Source organism: Hippopotamus amphibius, chromosome 11 (genome assembly GCF_030028045.1).
Source record: "Hippopotamus amphibius kiboko isolate mHipAmp2 chromosome 11, mHipAmp2.hap2, whole genome shotgun sequence".
Taxonomy (NCBI): Eukaryota; Metazoa; Chordata; class Mammalia; order Artiodactyla; family Hippopotamidae; genus Hippopotamus; species Hippopotamus amphibius.
Window position 1 is genome coordinate 31,297,885 of NC_080196.1, and position 14,112 is coordinate 31,311,996.

The following is a 14,112-nucleotide window of genomic DNA, read 5'->3' on the forward strand; positions in this document are numbered from 1 at the left end:
AAAAGAACTTGCACCCTTGAGACCAAATGCAGCTTCCTTCAAAATAGCTTCCTTCCCAGACCAAGACAAAAAGGAATGTCCATGTCCTCGATACCCAGCTCTTCTCCATGATACTGAAAGTGAGGGTAGTGGGGGTGGGGGCGGGAATGAAGGAGGAGGAATCAATGACAAATGTGGTCAGTCAATAACTCTGACATCATGCACATCATAGCTGTAGCATGTGGGTGACATATGTCATGCTGTGGGCATCAACGGGCACTTCCTTCTACGTGGATGGTACATCACCTGTAAGAGCTGAAGGTGGAATCTAAAGGCTAGGGATGATTCCCAGGCCACTGATGGTCAACCCTCCATAAGAGAAGATCAATGAAGGTCAAGAGGGGGCTCTTGATGATGCCTCTATGGAGCAGTGTGGTGAATCTGCCTCCATTTCCCCCATATGTTGTCTCTCCCTCTTCCAAGAAAAGGCAGGGAAGGTAGTCTTGGCAGTGGTCCAAACAAGGCTTCACTTGGAGGGTGCTTTGGATTTCGGACTAAAACTGGGGCCATCATTGGAGACATAAGAAGGTGGGTAGAATATGCTGTCAACTGTATCCAATTGGTCCAAAGGATGGAAATCTTTGGGCTTCCCTGGTGGCACAGTGGTTAAGAGTCTGCCTGCCAATGCAGGAGACAAGGTTTTGAGCCCTGGTCAGGGAAGATCCCACACGCCACGGAGCAACTAAGCCCATGCACCCACAACTACTGAGCTTGCTCTCTAGAGCCTGTGAGCCACAACTATTGAGCCCACACACCTTAACTACTGAAGCCTGTGTGCCTAGAGCCTATGCTCTGCAACAAGAGAAGCCACTGCAGTGAGAAACCCGCACACCACAATGAAGAGTAGCCCCTGCTCTCCACAACTACAGAAAGCCCTCACGCAGCAGCGAAGATCCAATGCAGCCAATAAATAAAAAATAAAATAAATAAATAAATTTTTAAAAAATTAAAAAAAAAGATGGAAATCTTTGGGATCTACCACAGCAAAATAATGTAAGTATCTGAAAGATATGCACACCAAGAAGTTGAAATAAATCTGTCTATTGGTGGAATGGGTCCAGGAACAACAAGTGCAAATAAAACCTGAGAGGCCACAGCCAAGCACAAACGTGACCAGTTCCAATTAGCAGAGACTCTGCCAAGATATACACACGAAAGATAAGAATAAGACCATTTGTATAATATAAAACCGCCCGATTATTTTGTCGGTTCCTTCCTTGCATAAGGACAGTTCAGTGCCAGAGGGGAATTTTCCTGGCCTAGATATGGAAATACCAAAAGAGACCTGACCCAGCCACATTGGATCAAAAGGGTTACCAACATCTGGTTGTGGATTTAAAAAAAAAAAAAAGGGGCTTACCCTGCCAAGGCATAGAGGTGTGAGTGTTTTGCAATTGGAAAAGTTATGGACTTTGGTATACACTTCAGCTGTGTATATACTAATATCCTGGCATTCTTGACTTTGCTTGCACGTTACACTTTCACATACGTTTCTTTAATGAACCAAATAGGTATCTCTGCCCTCAGGGAGCTTACACTCTAGTGGAGGGTTGCAAGGTAGAGACAGCCAATAAAACAAATAAGTACATTATAGTGTATTAGAGGTGATATGTGATACGGAAAAATTTCATCAGGGCAGGGGGTTGGGAGGACTGAAGTGTGACTTGTGGTGGTCAGGGAAGGCCTCACTAAGAAAGCAATGTTTGGGCAAAGGTGGAAATGAGGTGAGGGAACGAGATATGAGGATATCTGGGCTAAGAACATCCAGGCAGAGAGAATGGCCAGTGCCAAGACTCTGAGATGGGGCAGTGTGGCTGGAGCAATGTGGAAAGAAGGAGAGGAATTAAGGGAGGATGTGGTAGGAGGAGCAAGGCTTCCGATGTGTAGAACTTACAGGCCATTGAAAGGACTTTCACCTTGACTGTGTGAGATGGGAGCACCGGACAGCACAGATGGACCTTACATAGTTTATGTCTCATGAAGACCTTTCTAACGTGAGTCTTACACAGAGAACTATTAGAGGCAGTGGTAATCATCCAGTCAAGAGGTAATGATGGTTTGATGAGAGAAATCGCAGTGGAGGGGGGTGGTAAGAAATGCCCCATCACACATGTATTTTGAAGGTAGTGCTCACAGGATTTGATGACAAATTAAATACAAACTGTGTAAGAGAGGACTCAAGGATGAGTCTCAGAGTTTTGGTCTGGGTAACCTGGAAGGATGGAGACGCCCTTTACTGAGTTGGGAGAGACTGCTGAAAAAGCTAGTTTGGGACAGAAGATCAGGAGTTCCATTTTGGATATGATCAGTTTGAGAGCCTATTGAAGATCCAAGTAGAGATAACATGTTGGAGGTTGGATGTACAGGTCAGGAGTTCAGGAGTGAGGTCTGTGATTGAAGTAGGTGTTTGGAAGTCATCAGCACAAAGATGTAAAGCATGAAACTGATGGAGATCACCTGGGGAATAAATGTCCACAGAGAAGAGTTACAAAGATTGAGCCATGGGACATGCCAATGTTAAGAAGAGAATCCAGTGATAGAATGAGGTGAAGTGGTTTCCTTTTTTTTGGCTTTTCAAAAAAATATTATTGGAGTATAGTTGAATTACAATGTTCTGTTAGCTTCAGGTGTACAGCAAAGTGAATCTGTTATACATATACATATATCCACTCTTTTTTTAGATTCTTTTCCCGTATAGGTTATTACAGAATATTGAGTAGAGTTCCCTGTCTTATACATTAGGTCCTTGTTGGTTATCTATCTTATATATAGTAGTGTGTATATGGTAATCCCAAGCTCCTAATTTATCCCTCCCTCCCCACATTTCCCCTTTGGTAACTATAAATTTGTTTTCCAAATCTGTGAGTCTGTTTCTGCTTTTTAAATAAGTTCATTTATATCATTCTAAAATTTTTATTTATTTATTTATTGGCTGCATTGGGTCTTCGTTTCTGCTCGTGGACTTTCTCTAGCTGCGGTGAGTTGGGGCCACTCTTTGTTGCATTGTGTGGGCTTTTCATTATGGTGGCTTCTCTTGTTGCGGAGGGGCGGCTTCAATAGTGTGGCACACAGGATTTGTTGCTCCGTGGCACATGGGATGTTCCTGGACCAAGGCTCAAACCCATGTCCCCTGCATTGGCTGGCAGATTCTTAACCACTGCACCACCAAGGAAGTCCCTATATCATTTTTTAAATTAGATTTCACATATGAGTGATATCATATAATAATTTTTCTTCATCTGACTTCACTTAGTATGATAATCTCTAGGTCCATTCATGTTGCTGCACATGGCATTATTTCATTCTTTTTTTATGGCTGAGTAATATTCCATTGTATATATGTGCCACATCTTCTTTATCCATTCATCTGTTGGTGGACATTTAGGTTGCTTCCATGTCCTGGCTATTGTAAATAGTGCTGCAGTGAACACTGGGATGCGTGTATCTTTTCAAATTATGGTTACCTCTGGACTTATGCCCAGGAGGGGGATTGCTGGGTCATATGGTAGTCCTTTTGTTTGCGTCTATGGATCACCTAGGTCCTGCCAGCACCGAGCGAGGAGCTGGGCACGCAGTAAATAAGACAAGGCCCAGCCCTCAAGGCACTTACAGTCAATGCATTAAAACGATCATTTGAGTGCAGTCTGGTACCTGCAGAAAGTCACCTACCTGAGAGTTTGGGGTCAGGAAGAAGAAACACTTGGCCTGGGCTGGGAGGACTAGGAGAGTCCTTGGAAGAAATAACATCTGCAAATTAACTGGAGATTAAAAGTTAGCCAGATGAAGAAGGTGGAAGGGCAGAGGCGTGACACAGCCTGGAGAGTACCGGGAAAGACACATTTATTTGGTGCTGACATTTCTGCCTGAGCAAATAGCCCTGTTTCCAATGAGGTTATCCCCTCAAGTCCTAAGAAACGCCTCATACTAACACAAGCATAGATAACGCAACTAGTTGAATTAGTTACTCTGGTTGCACCACTGCAATCTGGTTGAAGTCTGGGTTCAACTTGCCACCAGCTCCAACATGTTAGAACTCAGGAGAAGGGCTCTCTCCCAGCCAACAGCAGGGCAGCTGTAGTTGGGACAGGGCAAAGTCTTCCCATCAGCAGTGAATTCTGGGTTGCAGCCGAGACCATATGGTGGTTGCATTCCTTGTTTGTCTTTGTTTTCCTTGTAAAGTGAGTGCCACACGCAAAAAGTGTTCCTAGCAACAAACAGGACTATGGGTGAGAGAGGAATTGCTCCTCTGGGAGGCAAAGGGACAGCCACCTTGACAACGCCCTGTCCTGTGTCAGAGTCGACGGTGCCCCACAGCACAATGCAAACAGGAAAAAGAGAGCATTTTCGAAGGAGCGTTAACCCAAGAGCTGCCCCTGACAGCTGGGTGCTTTTTAAGGCAAGATGCATACGAGTCAAGGTCCCCCACATAGCTACTCTTTTTTGAAGGATCAGATCTGCAAGCTTTCCTCTCCTGGAGTGGGCAAACTCTGCAACCAGACTTTCAGTTCTCTCTTATGATTACCTTCCAAAGCTGTCAGTCTGCAAAGTTCTTTTAGTGTCCTTTACTGCTGTATACAGTTTCCTCCTATGTTTTCTTCATTCCTTCCAACACAGCTGGTGTCATTGATCTACATGTATGCTAAGCCACTCAAGAAACCCCCAAAGGAACCACATCTCCTGACAGAGACAGGAAGGTATATTTTAGAGGCATCTTCAACATGCCAATCTGCAGACCAGAGGCAAAGCCAGCAGAAAACAAAAGCAAAGACAGTACCAAATCCCTATGTGTTATTACAACAAAAACCTCTTTTCTGCAAAAATAACAATAGCCAACACTTACACAGGCTCACCAAGTGCCAGGCAGTTATAAGCATTTTCACGTGTATCAAACTCATTTAATCTCGCAACAGCCCTGAGGTAGGTCTTATTATTACTCTCATTTTACAGATGAGAAAGCTGAGGCACAGAAAGGTGAAATAACTTGTTAAGTTTCCGAGAAGCTATACTAGTGGGCAGATCTGGTGTCCACACATTTAGCCCCAGGCTACTCGTGTTTTCAAGACCTAGGTGTTTTCTACTACTTTTATTTAATATTACAGGTTTTTAGTGTAAAAAAGAATCTGGAGTATCTTTGTCCCTTTTGTATAGAAAAGTCAATACCACAAATATTTAGCATAAGAAATTTGGAATACAGTTGACCCTTGGACGACATAGAGGTTAAGAGCACCCACTCCTGTGCAGTTGAAAATCTGTGCATAACTTTACAATCGGTGCTCCGTATCCTGGTTCCACACATGAGGCATCAACCTAGCAACTGTGGACCGTATCATACAGTGGTGTGTATTTAATGAAAAAAATTGGCGTGTAAGTAGACCCACATACTTCGAAGACACATTGTTCAGGGATCAACTATATTCTAAAATATGATTTAAGTTATTTGGCTCTGTGTGTATGTGTTTTAATATTCTGTTTATTTATTGGCCAAGGGTTATAATTTATTTATTTTTTGTAGAGTTATTTTTAAATTGAAGTAGAGTTGATTTACTATATTGGGAATATTTTCTATGGCATCAAAAGATTTGTTTTTCATAGTGATTTACTTTACTATAGGTAATGAAATTAGAACTGGATTAAATAATAAGGCCCTTTATTGTGCCACCGACAGTAAATCCAGAGGTAATGTACATCCACAACTGGCCACGTGTCCATGCATACCCCAGGGTCCAGCAAGAAGAATGACATTGCTGTGTGTCAGACCGATCGTCTTGCACCCTCTGAACACACCTCTGGGCCCAGGCTGGCAGTGGGGAGGAAGTGGAGGATCAGCTGTGGAGGGGGGCACCTGCCACCATCTCCCATGATGGCCTGGAGTGGGCTGGAGGATACAACGGAGAATCAGTACTGAGAAGCAGAATCATAATATTCTGAAAGTGCATCCACCTTTTGCCAAGGCATCTCACCCTGTCTCCAGCCTGAATACACCGGTGGTTGCTGACGCGCCTATGGGCCAATAGCTCTGGCTGGAAGGGGAGGCTGGCAAGGAGGGAGGGAGATGGTGTGGGACGGGGAAGGCCCGTGAGCTTGGAGGATTGGAGCCCAGATCTCCAGTTCTGGAGCTCTTTCTCTACACCAGGCTCTTCCCGGAGCTTTTATAGCCTGAGTAGTGTTGCTAGTCCATGTTCACACGTAATAAAAATGAGTCTCAGTGAGGTCTCCTAATGTGTTCATGGCCACGGAAATAGGAATCAGTGGCCCTATGGTTTGAATTCCTACAGTCTGACTCTGGGGTTCTTGCACTGACACACAGTCCTGACACTAGGAGAGTTTCTCTCAGTGCAGTTCGGGGACAGTCTGTGTCATACTTACTGGAACACTTACAATGCAGATTCCTGGGCTCTAGGCCAGGATCCATTCATCAAACTTTCTGTGGGCAGGGCTTCAGAGTAGGAAATGGAAGAGTATTCCACACACAGAAGTTTAAGAACAATTAGATGACCATCTATTACTTCCCATCGGTGTTTTGACCTTAAGCAAGTCACTGTTTCTCCTTGGACCTCAGTTTCCTTACTTGTAAAATGAGAATGAGTAGGTCACTTCCAGCTCAAAAACTCTGATTCTAATTCATCACTAAACCCAACAACCTGACTGCAGCCTGCCAACCTACCTTTTCCCAGGTATCTCCTTATCTTTAACATTAGTGTTATTGAGACGATATTTTAAGTGGTACAGAATTTGTAATTTGATGCACACATGTTCATAGAGTTTCCTTAGAAATCTGGGAGAACTGAACGTCCCTGAATGTCGCATATTGGAAGTGCCACCCTCCCTAAAGCCCAGGGCTTCGACTAAATGACCTCACTAGATCTTCTCATATTCAAGACTTTTTTTTCAATCTCTAATTTCTTGCTGCCCCTAGAAATGAAACTCGTTGATAATTTAAATTTTCTTTCCAATCTGAAAACACAATCTCATCTAGTGGACATCTTTCAAAGGTTTAAACTAGGCATCCTACACTGACCATGAGCTCGAACCCATTTGGGGCTCTCTTTGATTTCACTTTATGACTCTTTTCTTTGGAGAAGTGAAAGCAAGAACTAGGGGCCTTGACCAAACAAGTCCGGCCACTCAGTGAATAGGTTTCCAGATAAGAAGGATCTGAAGGACTTCCCATGGGCGTGAAGGAAATCACACACGCCATCCGGGGAAGAGGGTCAGGAAATCACTTCTTGTTTTCAAACAGCAGCGAGCCACTAGGGATGGCCCTGTGAGGCTCAGAGGACCACGGCAGGGAGGCACCGGTCAGCGGCGAGACTGAACTCGGTTCGCAGCTGCTGGGCTTGCCTGAGCCCTCCTGATGAGTCCTGCTCGGCTCTCCCTCCACCGAGCATGAGGCTGGGGGGCCAATGGCCTCGTAGTGGAGATCTGGAAGTTTGTTAGACGTCTGATCAGAGCAGGAACCGGCCTGGGGACGACGGTGCTGGGCAGGTAAGAGACATTTCTCCTGCTGGGGGGTCTGTCTCTCTTTGTAGCAAGACCTCAGGGGCACCGAGGTCACTCCCACATGCCTTTTAAGACATCTTTCAGTTACAACCTCCTGCGCGATTTTCGTTTCTGTAGCTGTGACATGTATGTTGGGAGCGCAAAGCGTGTCTGGTCAAGGGCATTGTGTGTGCAGGCTGATGGTCAAGTTGGCGAGACTGCGTTTAGGGAGCTTGAGTGTCAGGCAGTGAGCTGGGATGCTTTTAGGATTTCCTCTATAATAAAAAGAGCTTTCCTTTTCCTTTTTCTTTCTTTTTAATGAGTTTTCCCATCCCTGAGCCAGAAAATACCATAAAGACCAGAGCATTTGTGAATTGCTATGTGACTGTTTCCTTGCTAGGCAGCCAGGGAGGCTACCCCGAGTGTAGCAAGAAGGGCACGGGTATCCTCAGGTCCTAGGCAGTTCTGGGAATGTAAAATATAAGCTACTGCCCATGACTGAGGGCAAGGGGGTTTGCAAGTCAGTGCTGGGATGGAGGTCAAGAAAAGCGCTGGGATTAAGAGCAGGCAGGCCTGCGTCGAGTGTTCCAGAAGGGAGCAAATGCCCTACGATGTGTGGTTTGCTTAAACCATGTTTTCTTGTACTTTGTAGAAAACCAGGCCACCCCACTTCACAGCAGCTCAGTTTTTCCCTTCATGAGGGGTAATGTTTTGGGCCTTTCATTTTTGAATTACACAAGCAACACATGACTATTTTCGTACTGGAATAGAATATGTCTAACAATTTTTTAAGGCCCACCCACCCCATACGCGTTAGTTTTTTCCCCTCCCCAAAGTTATCCCATCAATTGTTTGCTGTGTATCTTATCAGTTAAATGCCTTATTTTTCTGTCTTCCTGGCTTTTAGGACAAACCAAGGCACATAGGAATATAAGAAATCCTTATTGTCCAATCCATGCATTACACAGCTCTTTTAATATTTAGAAAAGTTTGAGTTTTATTCCTTTTCACCATTATTATTTTTGTGTTGGCTTTGGCTTTGGCAACTAATAGTATTCGTAACAACTTCTAGTGGATTAAATTCTAGATTTTGCAACTAGTAGTTTAGGCTACCCTCTTAAAGACCATCAAAGGCATTCTGTCATGGAAAATAAAAGAAGATTAACTGACTAGAAACTGGATGGATAGATGATAGATAGATAGATAGATAGATAGATAGATAGATAGATAGATGATAGCTAGCCAGCTAGATTAAGTGGTTGGCTTTGGGAAAATTGGGGGAGGGTGGGAGAGAGTCCCTTGTTGTTTAATGGATAATAGATGTGCTTAATAGATGGGTTCATTTTCTGTTTCTTTTATCTTTCTGTAAAAAGGTGGCCTTTTATTTTTTTTCTCCTGCCATACATTATTATGAGACAAGTGAATAAGAAAAAGACTATGAACAGGTCGGTATCGATCATGGAGAGAGGATTTGGAATAAACTTGGCACAAGCAATGTCAAGTCCAAGAATGATCACAAAATACTTTCAGTTGCTATTTAACATTTTCTTGCCCTTCCCAAGCTTTCTCTATCCCAAACTAGAGGACCAGTTGGCCCTGCTGATTTTGGACATTGTCTAGTGTTTTCCTGACCATCCTGTTAAATTCGCCTGCCTTGACCCTTTCTCTGGGTAATTTTATTAACCATTTCACCCTACTGCACAGTGCTAGCCCTTGATAGAGACCTCCTCCTCCTTCACCACATCACAGGTAAAACAGGTAGCTTGTTGCCACTTTATGGAATACAAAAATGAGAGGCTCAGAGGTTTCGTTGTTTGCTTAGCATGTCACAATGAATCTTTTGGGGGCACTGAAATGAGAAGAAGCCCAGATCTCTGCCTTTCCAACCCCATTCTTGGTTGGTAACATGAGGATAAAAGTCATGTGGAATGGAGAATTAATGTGATTGACTGGATTCTATCAGCTTTGTAGCAACATGGATTCCCAGTTGTGCTGGATGTCTGTAGATAGATCAAGCTATTGCCTCTCCAGATCTTAGCAGATGCTAACACCTGCTGTCCATTGGTATCACCCCCAGAAACTTAACAAAAAGAAAACAATGCCCAGACACTTCCCTGGAACAACTGAGTCAGAATATCTGGGGAAAGGGACTCGGGCACGGCTTTTTTGTTTGGTTCATTTTGTTTTAAATCTCCAAAGTGATTATTTTATGCAGTGAGGCTTGAGGACCACTGAGTCAAAACTGTAAGAGAGAAAGTCTCAATTGAGAAGCAGAAGTGATACCGCTTTATGGCGCCAAGAAGTTGGGGCCAAAAGTGCCAGCAGCCGTGAGCATCATGTGTTAGGATTCTGACTGCTGCCGTTTATGAGAGGAAAAGCCCCCTCTCACAGCTGCAGGTGAGAATGAAGAGGCATCTCCAGCTCCCCAAACAATGGCACTGCCTTTCGGGTTTAAATTGGAGCAACCCTGCTGGCTTCCCTGCAGATTCACTGGCTCCCTGCTACTTGCAGAGTTTACAAAACCAGATGAAATGTTCTAGGTAAACAGGATGTGCTCTTGTACTGCCAAATGATTACGAGGGTGGGGGCACCATCCATTTTACTCAATGTCACTTTAACATATGTCTCAATTCCCAGAAAAAGAAATACGAAGTATCCTTTGCATGATGTGCCACTTTCTGAAGTGATCTATATAGATGGACAGACAATAAATCAGAGCTGTTTCTTAATCAGAAGATGTGCCCCTAGAAACGTCCCCACCAACATTTCTCAGTATAATCCAAATCAGCATCACTCACCGCTGTAATCCTTGGCTCCTTTAAAGGAAGCACTGGGAGGGGTCCTCTCAGACTCAGTTTCCCCAGGTCCTGAGAGTTGCAGCACAGAGTAGGTGCTGCAGGAAGGCTCATTGAGTTAAATATCTGTGTTGGCTGTGGGGACGCTATGAATTCACACATTATTTCCCAGCTCAGCATTTCAACTCACATCGCCTGATTCTAGTGATGATGGTTAAAATAATTGGAATCTTGCCTGTTTCCTAAAAGATAATCACAGAAGTGAAACCTTTAATGTCACAGCTTAGTGGAAGCATCTACACTGATGGATGTGCAAAGAGCTGTGGAATCACAAAGACAGAGAATCCTTTCCTTTAATTAGCTTATACTCGTAACAGGAGGCAAGGCACAGGCCCTGGGAATTTTAATAATAACAGGTAATATTTACTGAGTATTTATTATGTCCCAGGCACTGTGTTTAGTGCTTTACCAAGATTGCTAAATCACATAGTTATTCCAAGTATCCAATCCCTCAGGTACTATTATAATTTTATCCTATTTTATAGACAAAAGGGCACACAATTTTAAGTTAGTTGTCCGAGAGGCACACAAAGCTGGCAAGTAGTGAAGTTGGGATTCCAGCTCAGGCAGTCTGACTTACCAGTCCATGTGCCTAATTACAATGCTATGCTTCAAAAACCACAATAGTGCTGAAAAAGAAAAAAAAAAAAAAATCCAAATGCCAGGGCCAGTGGAGTAGCCGAGGAGAGAAATTCAGCATATTCCAAAGAAAGATGTTTCTCTCAAAAAGACAAGAAAAGAGGCATGCGCTATAAAGGCTGAGAGTTCAGATTCGGCAACAGAGTTGGCTACTTACTGTGTGACTTGGGTGTGTGATTTAATTTACCAAGTCTCATCGGTAAAAGGGGGGATGCCAAGAGTTTTAACAATGCAGGAGTTAAGGATTAAACGAGTCCAGTACACGCAGAGCACTTAGTCTAGTGCCAGCATATCGCAAGGGTTGGATCAACGACAGCAATGATTGTTGTTACCAAGGGAATAAGCAAGACCTGAAATAACATGTAAATCTCAGAAGGTGGGAACGGGGCGTTTCAGTCACCAAGAATAGTGTGAGAAGAAGCTAAGGGGTAGCAATCTCTTCAACCAATATTTTCTGTTAATATTTATGAGAAATTTTGCAAAAGAAGGTACAATAAAAGCTTGTGATTAGGTCAGGCTGTTCTGTATCCAAGTGTCAAATGGAAGGAAAATGTGGCAGGGCTGGCTCTACCTTAGATTGCGGTGACCATGCTCGCCAGGTGAATTAGCCCAAATATTCTCTGGGCATTTGAGAATGTTTACAGTATTTGAATGCGGTATACAAGCAATCTATGAAAACTAGTGTTCTAGGCAAATGAATGAGCTGATGGTATTGGATACTGGACAGGGAGGAAAGGAGGGAGGGTTCAGGAAACTGCTGCAATTATCCAGTGATGATGATGATGATGAGATGATAACATCCACACCAAGTGGAGGCCAAGGAAAAGAAAACATGGGCGCAGGAGGTATCCACAGGACTTAGCCAATGGTTCAATTGCTCCTCCCACTCCGGCCCGCGATTCTTGTGACCCGGAATACCCGTGGGGTTGTGAGTCTGGGAAACTGGAGAATGAAGCCAGCAGTTGGCCAGTCTGGGAAGAGATGCGTTAGGAGAGAAGAGACACATTAGTTCTGGATGAGCTGAATTAGACTCAGGTGGAAATAGTCCAGTTGGAAAGACGTTCCTAATATTTAGCAAAGAGATCAAGGTGGAGATAAAGTTTGGGGAATTCGCATATCAATTGATAATTAAAACGATAGACATGGACAAGCTCCCTAAGAGAGAGGGTGTCAAGAGAGATCACCCAAGGCCCCCGGGGGGAAGGTTTGTCCGACCTGTGGTGAGACGGTGTAGGATGAGGAGGATGGGATCATAGGAAGAGGGAAAGAGCAAAGACTGGAGCAGGGAGAGACCCCAGGGGCGGAAAAGGGGGGGGGCTGTGAAGGAGGAGGTGCTAAGTGTTGTCAGAAACCAACGAGAAACCAGGGAGGATGAGGACTGGTGAGGAATGTCACACTTGAGAAAATACTTTTCATAAGGTGAGGACTAAAGTCAGACTATCCAGATTAAGGAGATCTTGGAATGGCCATGACTTCTCAGGATACTGTAGGGTGGGGTGGGGTGGGGGGGATGATACTTTTTTCATTTTAAGTAGCACACATACCTTACTCTAAAGTCTAACAAAATGGATATTTAAGAGAAGCGAAGTCACTGGCTAAGGACACCAATGCCTGATGTCGGGGAGACGGAGTGAATGGGGTCTGGGGAAGCAGGGAACACAGAGGGCTAAAACGGCCCTGCCAGTTATTAAAATGTTGCAATAATTGAAACCACATGGGAGATAAATAACTGCTGCCCCAAGGGCCCTGGAGGGTCCGGAGTGCCCCCTCCCACCTCTGCCTCCGTCATCCGGTTTTTTGCCTTGGACCCTCGCACAGACATCCCCTACTAACTGGCAATGAGGACCCTGGGGCCTGTGCTCTTGCAGTGACCAGAGACTGCTCTGATTGGTCCACTACTGTGGTTATTAGAACACTCAGTATTATTTTGAATCTCACCCTGTGAAGAGTAGAACCACAGAACTGGAAGGCTTGGACCCACACCCAGGCCCTCTGAGGCTCTATACAGCCTGGCAGCCAACCCCAGGGCCAGCCTCCATGGTAGTCAGAGTGCATTGTCTTGCCAGAGCTTAGGGAAACCCCTCCATGTGGTAAATGAAAGTAGCAAGATGGTTGAGAGAAGATCGGAGTTAAGAACTTAATGTCTTCATGGAGACGGCATAAGATCCTCCAGTGATTTACAACCAGTGAAGAAGGATGAAAGGTTATCAACGCCGCGCACATGTGCAGTGTGTTTTGGAAAACCTGACCCCCATTGTGTACAAACAAATGTTCCTCTGTAATCTGATAGGACTGAGCTACCCTGACACAATGCTGAGGCAGGACCTTATTTTAAGGCAAAGGGAAATTAAATAGAAAAAAAAAATTTTTCAAGGCCGTTCTTTCGTTGGTATTGTGTTTCGTGTTTCTGTTTAATAAATATTTAGCTTACAGTTCTGCATGTGCGAGGAATGAATCATCTCATTAGATAAGTTCAGCAAAGGTTAAATCTTATCACCTCTGTGGTTGAAAATACAGATCTGAGAAGGCAGACCTCTTAAATTATTCCTCGAGGATTTTTAATCTGCACTTCTGCAGTTCAGAAGGGAGGTTATTGATGACATCCTGTCTTTATTGCAACCCTGAGCAAAGAATAATAGTCTCAGTCAAATTTGCAATGAAAGTCCTGAAATTTTGTACTACCATTCGTTATTTGCCATCAATAGGAACTCTGCTTTGAATTATTCTCTAGCAGTAGAATGGTATATGTGCGTATTTATTTTTAGTCTCTCATCTGGTCACTATTTTGATCAGAAGTGCATGGCTCAGACAGTGTGGCATATAGTATGTGCCCCAGAACGTGGGCAACAGGGCATAGGAAGATATACCACTGGCTTCTTTCAAAGAACACAATAACCTGTCTAGTGAGTCAGACACAAGCCAGGACTTAGTAAGATGCCTGGCTTCCCTCGTTAGTGTCCTAGCAGGCAATGCAATCCTTCCTTTCTTAAAAAGAAAGCCATGCATATAACATCACCTTCTGTGCATGACATGGAAACCAAGCAGTTTACCTACGGGAAGCATCGCTACTCTCCACTTTTTAACCAAATGGCTTGAGTTT

General features: G+C 44.1%; 1 protein-coding gene across 4 annotated transcripts in view; it reads left to right on the top strand.

Annotated features, from left to right (window-relative positions):
* ADGRF5 (adhesion G protein-coupled receptor F5) overlaps positions 1 to 14,112 on the top strand; it is a 100,028-nt gene that overhangs the window by 23,313 nt on the left and 62,603 nt on the right. For 3 of the 4 annotated variants that reach the window (XM_057700319.1, XM_057700317.1, XM_057700318.1), the window contains exon 1: positions 7,289 to 7,524. The exons of the other annotated variant lie outside the window; for it this stretch is intronic. The gene's annotated coding sequence lies outside the window, so the exon portion shown is untranslated. Of the gene's footprint in view, positions 1 to 7,288; positions 7,525 to 14,112 lie in introns of those variants that run through there. 4 annotated transcript variants of the gene reach the window in all.